We start from the raw sequence: 12729 nt of genomic DNA, 5'->3' as shown, positions 1-12729 counted from the left end.
GAATCTAAAAACCAGGCATCTCAATGTTTTGTCGGCAATCAACGGTGCCCCGTTGTTTGAATTTTCATTCCCATTTCTTGCATGGGACCTAAGCATGCACCCAAGGACACAAATTTGATTTTTCAACGAATTTATATGCACTGGAGCATGTGCATGTAGTTCAAATTTGAATTATGCACATAAAATGCATTGAAAACTCAGTTAATGCATAAAAATGTCCAAACAAACCCCGAAAAATCACAAAAATTCACACAACACTCCTGTTGTGCTATGTTGACACGAGAAAAAAATTTGAAAGCAATAAGAGGCAATGGATATCGTTTCGTCCCCAAAGGTGGGACGTTCCCTAACGAAAACCATCATGCTTGTTGTGAGAAGCTCCAGTTTGTGAGAAGCATATACCCAAACCTGCCCCAAATGGGACAAAATTTGTACCACGGCATGTTGATACCGCTGCATGATAGCATGCCAAGTTTCATGAATTTCAGACGAGTTTTGGATTTACTAGAATTTAAAAACCAGGCATCTCAATGTTTTGCCGGCAATCAACGGTGCCCTGGTGTTTGAAATTCATTCCCATTTCTTGCATGGGACCTAAGCATGCACCCAAGGACACAGATTTGATTTTTCAACCAATTTATGTGCACAAGAGCATGTGCATGTAGTTCAAATTTGAATTATGCACATAAAATGCATTGAAAACTCAGTTTATGCATAAAAATGTCCAAACGAACCCCAAAAATCACTAAAATTCACACAACACTCCTGTTGTTCTATGTTGACACGAGAAAAAAATTTGAAAGCAATAAGAGGCAATGGATATTGTTTCGTCCCCAAAGGTGGGACGTTCCCTACCGAAAACCATCGTGCTTGTTGTGAGAAGCTCCGGTTTGTGAGAAGCAAATACCCAAACATGCCCCAAATGGGACAAAATTTGTACCACGACATGTTGATGCCGCTCCATGATAGCATGCCAAGTTTCATGAATTTCAGACGAGTTTTGGATTTACTAGAATCTAAAAACCAGGCATCTCAATGTTTTGCCGGCAATCAACGGTGCCCCGTTGTTTGAATTTTCATTCCCATTTCTTGCATGGGACCTAAGCATGCACCCAAGGACACATATTTGATTTTTCAACCAATTTATATGCACTGGAGCATGTGCATGTAGTTCAAATTTGAATTATGCACATAAAATGCATTGAAAACTCAGTTAGTGCATAAAAATGTGCAAACAAACCCCGAAAAATCACAAAAATTCACACAACACTCCTGTTGTGCTATGTTGACACGAGAAAAAAATTTGAAAGCAATAAGAGGCAATGGATATCTTTTCGTCCCCAACGGTGGGACGTTCCCTACCGAAAACCATCATGCTTGTTGGCAGAAGCTCCGGTTTGTGAGAAGCATATACCAAATCCTGCCCCAAATGGGAAAATTTGTACCACGGCATGTTGATGCCGGTCCATGATAGCATGCCAAGTTTCATGAATTTCAGCCGAGTTTTGGATTTACTAGAATCTAAAAACCAGGCATCTCAATGTTTTGTCGGCAATCAACGGTGCCCCGTTGTTTGAATTTTCATTCCCCATTTCTTGCATGGGACCTAAGCATGCACCCAAGGACACAAATTTGATTTTTCAACGAATTTATATGCACTGGAGCATGTGCATGTAGTTCAAATTTGAATTATGCACATAAAATGCATTGAAAACTCAGTTAATGCATAAAAATGTCCAAACAAACCCCGAAAAATCACAAAATTCACACAACACTCCTGTTGTGCTATGTTGACACGAGAAAAAAATTTGAAAGCAATAAGAGGCAATGGATATCGTTTCGTCCCCAAAGGTGGGACGTTCCCTAACGAAAACCATCATGCTTGTTGTGAGAAGCTCCAGTTTGTGAGAAGCATATACCCAAACCTGCCCCAAATGGGACAAATTTGTACCACGGCATGTTGATACCGCTGCATGATAGCATGCCAAGTTTCATGAATTTCAGACGAGTTTTGGATTAACTAGAATTTAAAAACCAGGCATCTCAATGTTTTGCCGGCAATCAACGGTGCCCTGGTGTTTGAAATTCATTCCCATTTCTTGCATGGGACCTAAGCATGCACCCAAGGACACAGATTTGATTTTTCAACCAATTTATGTGCACAAGAGCATGTGCATGTAGTTCAAATTTGAATTATGCACATAAAATGCATTGAAAACTCAGTTTATGCATAAAAATGTCCAAACGAACCCCAAAAATCACTAAAATTCACACAACACTCCTCTTGTTCTATGTTGACACGAGAAAAAAATTTGAAAGCAATAAGAGGCAATGGATATTGTTTCGTCCCCAAAGGTGGGACGTTCCCTACCGAAAACCATCGTGCTTGTTGTGAGAAGCTCCGGTTTGTGAGAAGCAAATACCCAAACATGCCCCAAATGGGACAAAATTTGTACCACGACATGTTGATGCCGCTCCATGATAGCATGCCAAGTTTCATGAATTTCAGACGAGTTTTGGATTTACTAGAATCTAAAAACCAGGCATCTCAATGTTTTGCCGGCAATCAACGGTGCCCCGTTGTTTGAATTTTCATTCCCATTTCTTGCATGGGACCTAAGCATGCACCCAAGGACACATATTTGATTTTTCAACCAATTTATATGCACTGGAGCATGTGCATGTAGTTCAAATTTGAATTATGCACATAAAATGCATTGAAAACTCAGTTAGTGCATAAAAATGTGCAAACAAACCCCGAAAAATCACAAAAATTCACACAACACTCCTGTTGTGCTATGTTGACACGAGAAAAAAATTTGAAAGCAATAAGAGGCAATGGATATCTTTTCGTCCCCAACGGTGGGACGTTCCCTACCGAAAACCATCATGCTTGTTGGCAGAAGCTCCGGTTTGTGAGAAGCATATACCAAATCCTGCCCCAAATGGGACAAAATTTGTACCACGGCATGTTGATGCCGGTCCATGATAGCATGCCAAGTTTCATGAATTTCAGCCGAGTTTTGGATTTACTAGAATCTAAAAACCAGGCATCTCAATGTTTTGTCGGCAATCAACGGTGCCCCGTTGTTTGAATTTTCATTCCCATTTCTTGCATGGGACCTAAGCATGCACCCAAGGACACAAATTTGATTTTTCAACGAATTTATATGCACTGGAGCATGTGCATGTAGTTCAAATTTGAATTATGCACATAAAATGCATTGAAAACTCAGTTAATGCATAAAAATGTCCAAACAAACCCCGAAAAATCACAAAAATTCACACAACACTCCTGTTGTGCTATGTTGACACGAGAAAAAAATTTGAAAGCAATAAGAGGCAATGGATATCGTTTCGTCCCCAAAGGTGGGACGTTCCCTAACGAAAACCATCATGCTTGTTGTGAGAAGTCCCAGTTTGTGAGAAGCATATACCCAAACCTGCCCCAAATGGGACAAAATTTGTACCACGGCATGTTGATACCGCTGCATGATAGCATGCCAAGTTTCATGAATTTCAGACAAGTTTTGGATTTACTAGAATTTAAAAACCAGGCATCTCAATGTTTTGCCGGCAATCAACGGTGCCCTGGTGTTTGAAATTCATTCCCATTTCTTGCATGGGACCTAAGCATGCACCCAAGGACACAGATTTGATTTTTCAACCAATTTATGTGCACAAGAGCATGTGCATGTAGTTCAAATTTGAATTATGCACATAAAATGCATTGAAAACTCAGTTTATGCATAAAAATGTCCAAACGAACCCCAAAAATCACTAAAATTCACACAACACTCCTCTTGTTCTATGTTGACACCAGAAAAAAATTTGAAAGCAATAAGAGGCAATGGATATTGTTTCGTCCCCAAAGGTGGGACGTTCCCTACCGAAAACCATCGTGCTTGTTGTGAGAAGCTCCGGTTTGTGAGAAGCAAATACCCAAACATGCCCCAAATGGGACAAAATTTGTACCACGACATGTTGATGCCGCTCCATGATAGCATGCCAAGTTTCATGAATTTCAGACGAGTTTTGGATTTACTAGAATCTAAAACCAGGCATCTCAATGTTTTGCCGGCAATCAACGGTGCCCCGTTGTTTGAATTTTCATTCCCATTTCTTGCATGGGACCTAAGCATGCACCCAAGGACACATATTTGATTTTTCAACCAATTTATATGCACTGGAGCATGTGCATGTAGTTCAAATTTGAATTATGCACATAAAATGCATTGAAAACTCAGTTAGTGCATAAAAATGTGCAAACAAACCCCGAAAAATCACAAAAATTCACACAACACTCCTGTTGTGCTATGTTGACACGAGAAAAAAATTTGAAAGCAATAAGAGGCAATGGATATCTTTTCGTCCCCAACGGTGGGACGTTCCCTACCGAAAACCATCATGCTTGTTGGCAGAAGCTCCGGTTTGTGAGAAGCATATACCAAATCCTGCCCCAAATGGGAAAAAATTTGTACCACGGCATGTTGATGCCGGTCCATGATAGCATGCCAAGTTTCATGAATTTCAGCCGAGTTTTGGATTTACTAGAATCTAAAAACCAGGCATCTCAATGTTTTGTCGGCAATCAACGGTGCCGCCGTTGTTTGAATTTTCATTCCCATTTCTTGCATGGGACCTAAGCATGCACCCAAGGACACAAATTTGATTTTTCAACGAATTTATATGCACTGGAGCATGTGCATGTAGTTCAAATTTGAATTATGCACATAAAATGCATTGAAAACTCAGTTAATGCATAAAAATGTCCAAACAAACCCCCGAAAAATCACAAAAATTCACACAACACTCCTGTTGTGCTATGTTGACACGAGAAAAAAATTTGAAAGCAATAAGAGGCAATGGATATCGTTTCGTCCCCAAAGGTGGGACGTTCCCTAACGAAAACCATCATGCTTGTTGTGAGAAGTCCCAGTTTGTGAGAAGCATATACCCAAACCTGCCCCAAATGGGACAAAATTTGTACCACGGCATGTTGATACCGCTGCATGATAGCATGCCAAGTTTCATGAATTTCAGACGAGTTTTGGATTTACTAGAATTTAAAAACCAGGCATCTCAATGTTTTGCCGGCAATCAACGGTGTCCTGGTGTTTGAAATTCATTCCCATTTCTTGCATGGGACCTAAGCATGCACCCAAGGACACAGATTTGATTTTTCAACCAATTTATGTGCACAAGAGCATGTGCATGTAGTTCAAATTTGAATTATGCACATAAAATGCATTGAAAACTCAGTTTATGCATAAAAATGTCCAAACGAACCCCAAAAATCACTAAAATTCACACAACACTCCTCTTGTTCTATGTTGACACGAGAAAAAAATTTGAAAGCAATAAGAGGCAATGGATATTGTTTCGTCCCCAAAGGTGGGACGTTCCCTACCGAAAACCATCGTGCTTGTTGTGAGAAGCTCCGGTTTGTGAGAAGCAAATACCCAAACATGCCCCAAATGGGACAAAATTTGTACCACGACATGTTGATGCCGCTCCATGATAGCATGCCAAGTTTCATGAATTTCAGACGAGTTTTGGATTTACTAGAATCTAAAAACCAGGCATCTCAATGTTTTGCCGGCAATCAACGGTGCCCCGTTGTTTGAATTTTCATTCCCATTTCTTGCATGGGACCTAAGCATGCACCCAAGGACACATATTTGATTTTTCAACCAATTTATATGCACTGGAGCATGTGCATGTAGTTCAAATTTGAATTATGCACATAAAATGCATTGAAAACTCAGTTAATGCATAAAAATGTCCAAACAAACCCCAAAAAATCACAAAAATTCACACAACACTCCTGTTGTGCTATGTTGACACGAGAAAAAAATTTGAAAGCAATAAGAGGCAATGGATATCTTTTCGTCCCCAACGGTGGGACGTTCCCTACCGAAAACCATCATGCTTGTTGGCAGAAGCTCCGGTTTGTGAGAAGCATATACCAAATCCTGCCCCAAATGGGACAAAATTTGTACCACGGCATGTTGATGCCGGTCCATGATAGCATGCCAAGTTTCATGAATTTCAGCCGAGTTTTGGATTTACTAGAATCTAAAAACCAGGCATCTCAATGTTTTGTCGGCAATCAACGGTGCCCCGTTGTTTGAATTTTCATTCCCATTTCTTGCATGGGACCTAAGCATGCACCCAAGGACACAAATTTGATTTTTCAACGAATTTATATGCACTGGAGCATGTGCATGTAGTTCAAATTTGAATTATGCACATAAAATGCATTGAAAACTCAGTTAATGCATAAAAATGTCCAAACAAACCCCGAAAAATCACAAAAATTCACACAACACTCCTGTTGTGCTATGTTGACACGAGAAAAAAATTTGAAAGCAATAAGAGGCAATGGATATCGTTTCGTCCCCAAAGGTGGGACGTTCCCTAACGAAAACCATCATGCTTGTTGTGAGAAGTCCCAGTTTGTGAGAAGCATATACCCAAACCTGCCCCAAATGGGACAAAATTTGTACCACGGCATGTTGATACCGCTGCATGATAGCATGCCAAGTTTCATGAATTTCAGACGAGTTTTGGATTTACTAGAATTTAAAAACCAGGCATCTCAATGTTTTGCCGGCAATCAACGGTGTCCTGGTGTTTGAAATTCATTCCCATTTCTTGCATGGGACCTAAGCATGCACCCAAGGACACAGATTTGATTTTTCAACCAATTTATGTGCACAAGAGCATGTGCATGTAGTTCAAATTTGAATTATGCACATAAAATGCATTGAAAACTCAGTTTATGCATAAAAATGTCCAAACGAACCCCAAAAATCACTAAAATTCACACAACACTCCTCTTGTTCTATGTTGACACGAGAAAAAAATTTGAAAGCAATAAGAGGCAATGGATATTGTTTCATCCCCAAAGGTGGGACGTTCCCTACCGAAAACCATCGTGCTTGTTGTGAGAAGCTCCGGTTTGTGAGAAGCAAATACCCAGACATGCCCCAAATGGGACAAAATTTGTACCACGACATGTTGATGCCGCTCCATGATAGCATGCCAAGTTTCATGAATTTCAGACGAGTTTTGGATTTACTAGAATCTAAAAACCAGGCATCTCAATGTTTTGCCGGCAATCAACGGTGCCCCGTTGTTTGAATTTTCATTCCCATTTCTTGCATGGGACCTAAGCATGCACCCAAGGACACATATTTGATTTTTCAACCAATTTATATGCACTGGAGCATGTGCATGTAGTTCAAATTTGAATTATGCACATAAAATGCATTGAAAACTCAGTTAATGCATAAAAATGTCCAAACAAACCCCAAAAAATCACAAAAAATCACACAACACTCCTGTTGTGCTATGTTGACACAAGAAAAAAATTTGAAAGCAATAAGAGGCAATGGATATCTTTTCGTCCCCAACGGTGGGACGTTCCCTACCGAAAACCATCATGCTTGTTGGCAGAAGCTCCGTTTGTGAGAAGCATATACCAATCCTGCCCAAATGGGACAAAATTTGTACCACGGCATGTTGATGCCGGTCCATGATAGCATGCCAAGTTTCATGAATTTCAGCCGAGTTTTGGATTTACTAGAATCTAAAAACCAGGCATCTCAATGTTTTGTCGGCAATCAACGGTGCCCCGTTGTTTGAATTTTCATTCCCATTTCTTGCATGGGACCTAAGCATGCACCCAAGGACACAAATTTGATTTTTCAACGAATTTATATGCACTGGAGCATGTGCATGTAGTTCAAATTTGAATTATGCACATAAAATGCATTGAAAACTCAGTTAATGCATAAAAATGTCCAAACAAACCCCGAAAAATCACAAAAATGCACACAACACTCCTGTTGTGCTATGTTGACACGAGAAAAAAATTTGAAAGCAATAAGAGGCAATGGATATCGTTTCGTCCCCAAAGGTGGGACGTTCCCTAACGAAAACCATCATGCTTGTTGTGAGAAGTCCAGTTTGTGAGAAGCATATACCCAAACCTGCCCCAAATGGGACAAAATTTGTACCACGGCATGTTGATACCGCTGCATGATAGCATGCCAAGTTTCATGAATTTCAGACGAGTTTTGGATTTACTAGAATTTAAAAACCAGGCATCTCAATGTTTTGCCGGCAATCAACGGTGCCCTGGTGTTTGAAATTCATTCCCATTTCTTGCATGGGACCTAAGCATGCACCCAAGGACACAGATTTGATTTTTCAACCAATTTATGTGCACAAGAGCATGTGCAGGTAGTTCAAATTTGAATTATGCACATAAAATGCATTGAAAACTCAGTTTATGCATAAAAATGTCCCAAACGAACCCCAAAAATCACTAAAATTCACACAACACTCCTGTTGTTCTATGTTGACACGAGAAAAAAAATTTGAAAGCAATAAGAGGCAATGGATATTGTTTCGTCCCCAAAGGTGGGACGTTCCCTACCGAAAACCATCGTGCTTGTTGTGAGAAGCTCCGGTTTGTGAGAAGCAAATACCCAAACATGCCCCAAATGGGACAAAATTTGTACCACGACATGTTGATGCCGCTCCATGATAGCATGCCAAGTTTCATGAATTTCAGCCGAGTTTTGGATTTACTAGAATCTAAAAACCAGGCATCTCAATGTTTTGTCGGCAATCAACGGTGCCCCGTTGTTTGAATTTTCATTCCCATTTCTTGCATGGGACCTAAGCATGCACCCAAGGACACAAATTTGATTTTTCAATGAATTTATATGCACTGGAGCATGTGCATGTAGTTCAAATTTGAATTATGCACATAAAATGCATTGAAAACTCAGTTAATTCATAAAAATGTCCAAACAAACCCCGAAAAATCACAAAAATTCACACAACACTCCTGTTGTGCTATGTTGACACGAGAAAAAAATTTGAAAGCAATAAGAGGCAATGGATATCGTTTCGTCCCCAAAGGTGGGACGTTCCCTAACGAAAACCATCATGCTTGTTGTGAGAAGTCCCAGTTTGTGAGAAGCATATACCCAAACCTGCCCCAAATGGGACAAAATTTGTACCACGGCATGTTGATACCGCTGCATGATAGCATGCCAAGTTTCATGAATTTCAGACGAGTTTTGGATTTACTAGAATTTAAAAACCAGGCATCTCAATGTTTTGCCGGCAATCAACGGTGCCCTGGTGTTTGAAATTCATTCCCATTTCTTGCATGGGACCTAAGCATGCACCCAAGGACACAGATTTGATTTTTCAACCAATTTATGTGCACAAGAGCATGTGCATGTAGTTCAAATTTGAATTATGCACATAAAATGCATTGAAAACTCAGTTTATGCATAAAAATGTCCAAACGAACCCCAAAAATCACTAAAATTCACACAACACTCCTCCTGTTCTATGTTGACACGAGAAAAAAATTTGAAAGCAATAAGAGGCAATGGATATTGTTTCGTCCCCAAAGGTGGGACGTTCCCTACCGAAAACCATCGTGCTTGTTGTGAGAAGCTCCGGTTTGTGAGAAGCAAATACCCAAACATGCCCCAAATGGGACAAAATTTGTACCACGACATGTTGATGCCGCTCCATGATAGCATGCCAAGTTTCATGAATTTCAGACGAGTTTTGGATTTACTAGAATCTAAAAACCAGGCATCTCAATGTTTTGCCGGCAATCAACGGTGCCCCGTTGTTTGAATTTTCATTCCCATTTCTTGCATGGGACCTAAGCATGCACCCAAGGACACATATTTGATTTTTCAACCAATTTATATGCACTGGAGCATGTGCATGTAGTTCAAATTTGAATTATGCACATAAAATGCATTGAAAACTCAGTTAATGCATAAAAATGTCCAAACAAACCCCAAAAAATCACAAAACAATCACACAACACTCCTGTTGTGCTATGTTGACACAAGAAAAAAATTTGAAAGCAATAAGAGGCAATGGATATCTTTTCGTCCCCAACGGTGGGACGTTCCCTACCGAAAACCATCATGCTTGTTGGCAGAAGCTCCGGTTTGTGAGAAGCATATACCAAATCCTGCCCCAAATGGGACAAAATTTGTACCACGGCATGTTGATGCCGGTCCATGATAGCATGCCAAGTTTCATGAATTTCAGCCGAGTTTTGGATTTACTAGAATCTAAAAACCAGGCATCTCAATGTTTTGTCGGCAATCAACGGTGCCCCGTTGTTTGAATTTTCATTCCCATTACTTGCATGGGACCTAAGCATGCACCCAAGGACACAAATTTGATTTTTCAACGAATTTATATGCACAAGAGCATGTGCATGTAGTTCAAATTTGAATTATGCACATAAAATGCATTGAAAACTCAGTTAATGCATAAAAATGTCCAAACAAACCCCGAAAAATCACAAAATTCACACAACACTCCTGTTGTGCTATGTTGACACGAGAAAAAAATTTGAAAGCAATAAGAGGCAATGGATATCGTTTCGTCCCCAAAGGTGGGACGTTCCCTAACGAAAACCATCATGCTTGTTGTGAGAAGTCCCAGTTTGTGAGAAGCATATACCCAAACCTGCCCCAAATGGGACAAAATTTGTACCACGGCATGTTGATACCGCTGCATGATAGCATGCCAAGTTTCATGAATTTCAGACGAGTTTTGGATTTACTAGAATTTAAAAACCAGGCATCTCAATGTTTTGCCGGCAATCAACGGTGCCCTGGTGTTTGAAATTCATTCCCATTTCTTGCATGGGACCTAAGCATGCACCCAAGGACACAGATTTGATTTTTCAACCAATTTATGTGCACAAGAGCATGTGCATGTAGTTCAAATTTGAATTATGCACATAAAATGCATTGAAAACTCAGTTTATGCATAAAAATGTCCAAACGAACCCCAAAAATCACTAAAATTCACACAACACTCATCTTGTTCTATGTTGACACGAGAAAAAAATTTGAAAGCAATAAGAGGCAATGGATATTGTTTCGTCCCCAAAGGTGGGACGTTCCCTACCGAAAACCATCGTGCTTGTTGTGAGAAGCTCCGGTTTGTGAGAAGCAAATACCCAAACATGCCCCAAATGGGACAAAATTTGTACCACGACATGTTGATGCCGCTCCATGATAGCATGCCAAGTTTCATGAATTTCAGACGAGTTTTGGATTTACTAGAATCTAAAAACCAGGCATCTCAATGTTTTGCCGGCAATCAACGGTGCCCCGTTGTTTGAATTTTCATTCCCATTTCTTGCATGGGACCTAAGCATGCACCCAAGGACACATATTTGATTTTTCAAACCAATTTATATGCACTGGAGCATGTGCATGTAGTTCAAATTTGAATTATGCACATAAAATGCATTGAAAACTCAGTTAGTGCATAAAAATGTCCAAACAAACCCGAAAAAATCACAAAAAATTCACACAACACTCCTGTTGTGCTATGTTGACACGAGAAAAAAATTTGAAAGCAATAAGAGGCAATGGATATCTTTTCGTCCCCAACGGTGGGACGTTCCCTACCGAAAACCATCATGCTTGTTGGCAGAAGCTCCGGTTTGTGAGAAGCATATACCAAATCCTGCCCCAAATGGGACAAAATTTGTACCACGGCATGTTGATGCCGGTCCATGATAGCATGCCAAGTTTCATGAATTTCAGCCGAGTTTTGGATTTACTAGAATCTAAAAACCAGGCATCTCAATGTTTTGTCGGCAATCAACGGTGCCCCGTTGTTTGAATTTTCATTCCCATTTCTTGCATGGGACCTAAGCATGCACCCAAGGACACAAATTTGATTTTTCAACGAATTTATATGCACTGGAGCATGTGCATGTAGTTCAAATTTGAATTATGCACATAAAATGCATTGAAAACTCAGTTAATGCATAAAAATGTCCAAACAAACCCCGAAAAAATCACAAAAATGCACACAACACTCCTATTGTGCTATGTTGACACGAGAAAAAAATTTGAAAGCAATAAGAGGCAATGGATATCGTTTCGTCCCCAAAGGTGGGACGTTCCCTAACGAAAACCATCATGCTTGTTGTGAGAAGTCCCAGTTTGTGAGAAGCATATACCCAAACCTGCCCCAAATGGGACAAAATTTGTACCACGGCATGTTGATACCGCTGCATGATAGCATGCCAAGTTTCATGAATTTCAGACGAGTTTTGGATTTACTAGAATTTAAAAACCAGGCATCTCAATGTTTTGCCGGCAATCAACGGTGCCCTGGTGTTTGAAATTCATTCCATTTCTTGCATGGGACCTAAGCATGCACCCAAGGACACAGATTTGATTTTTCAACCAATTTATGTGCACAAGAGCATGTGCATGTAGTTCAAATTTGAATTATGCACATAAAATGCATTGAAAACTCAGTTTATGCATAAAAATGTCCAAACGAACCCCAAAAATCACTAAAATTCACACAACACTCCTGTTGTTCTATGTTGACACGAGAAAAAAATTTGAAAGCAATAAGAGGCAATGGATATTGTTTCGTCCCCAAAGGTGGGACGTTCCCTACCGAAAACCATCGTGCTTGTTGTGAGAAGCTCCGGTTTGTGAGAAGCAAATACCCAAAACATGCCCCAAATGGGACAAAATTTGTACCACGACATGTTGATGCCGCTCCATGATAGCATGCCAAGTTTCATGAATTTCAGCCGAGTTTTGGATTTACTAGAATCTAAAAACCAGGCATCTCAATGTTTTGTCGGCAATCAACGGTGCCCCGTTGTTTGAATTTTCATTCCCA

The sequence above is a fragment of the Aegilops tauschii genome, unplaced genomic scaffold (genome assembly GCF_002575655.3).
Source record: "Aegilops tauschii subsp. strangulata cultivar AL8/78 unplaced genomic scaffold, Aet v6.0 Super-Scaffold_244, whole genome shotgun sequence".
Classification (NCBI taxonomy): domain Eukaryota; kingdom Viridiplantae; phylum Streptophyta; class Magnoliopsida; order Poales; family Poaceae; genus Aegilops; species Aegilops tauschii.
The sequence above is the reverse complement of the archived record's forward strand: the minus strand, read 5'-3'. Positions refer to the sequence as shown.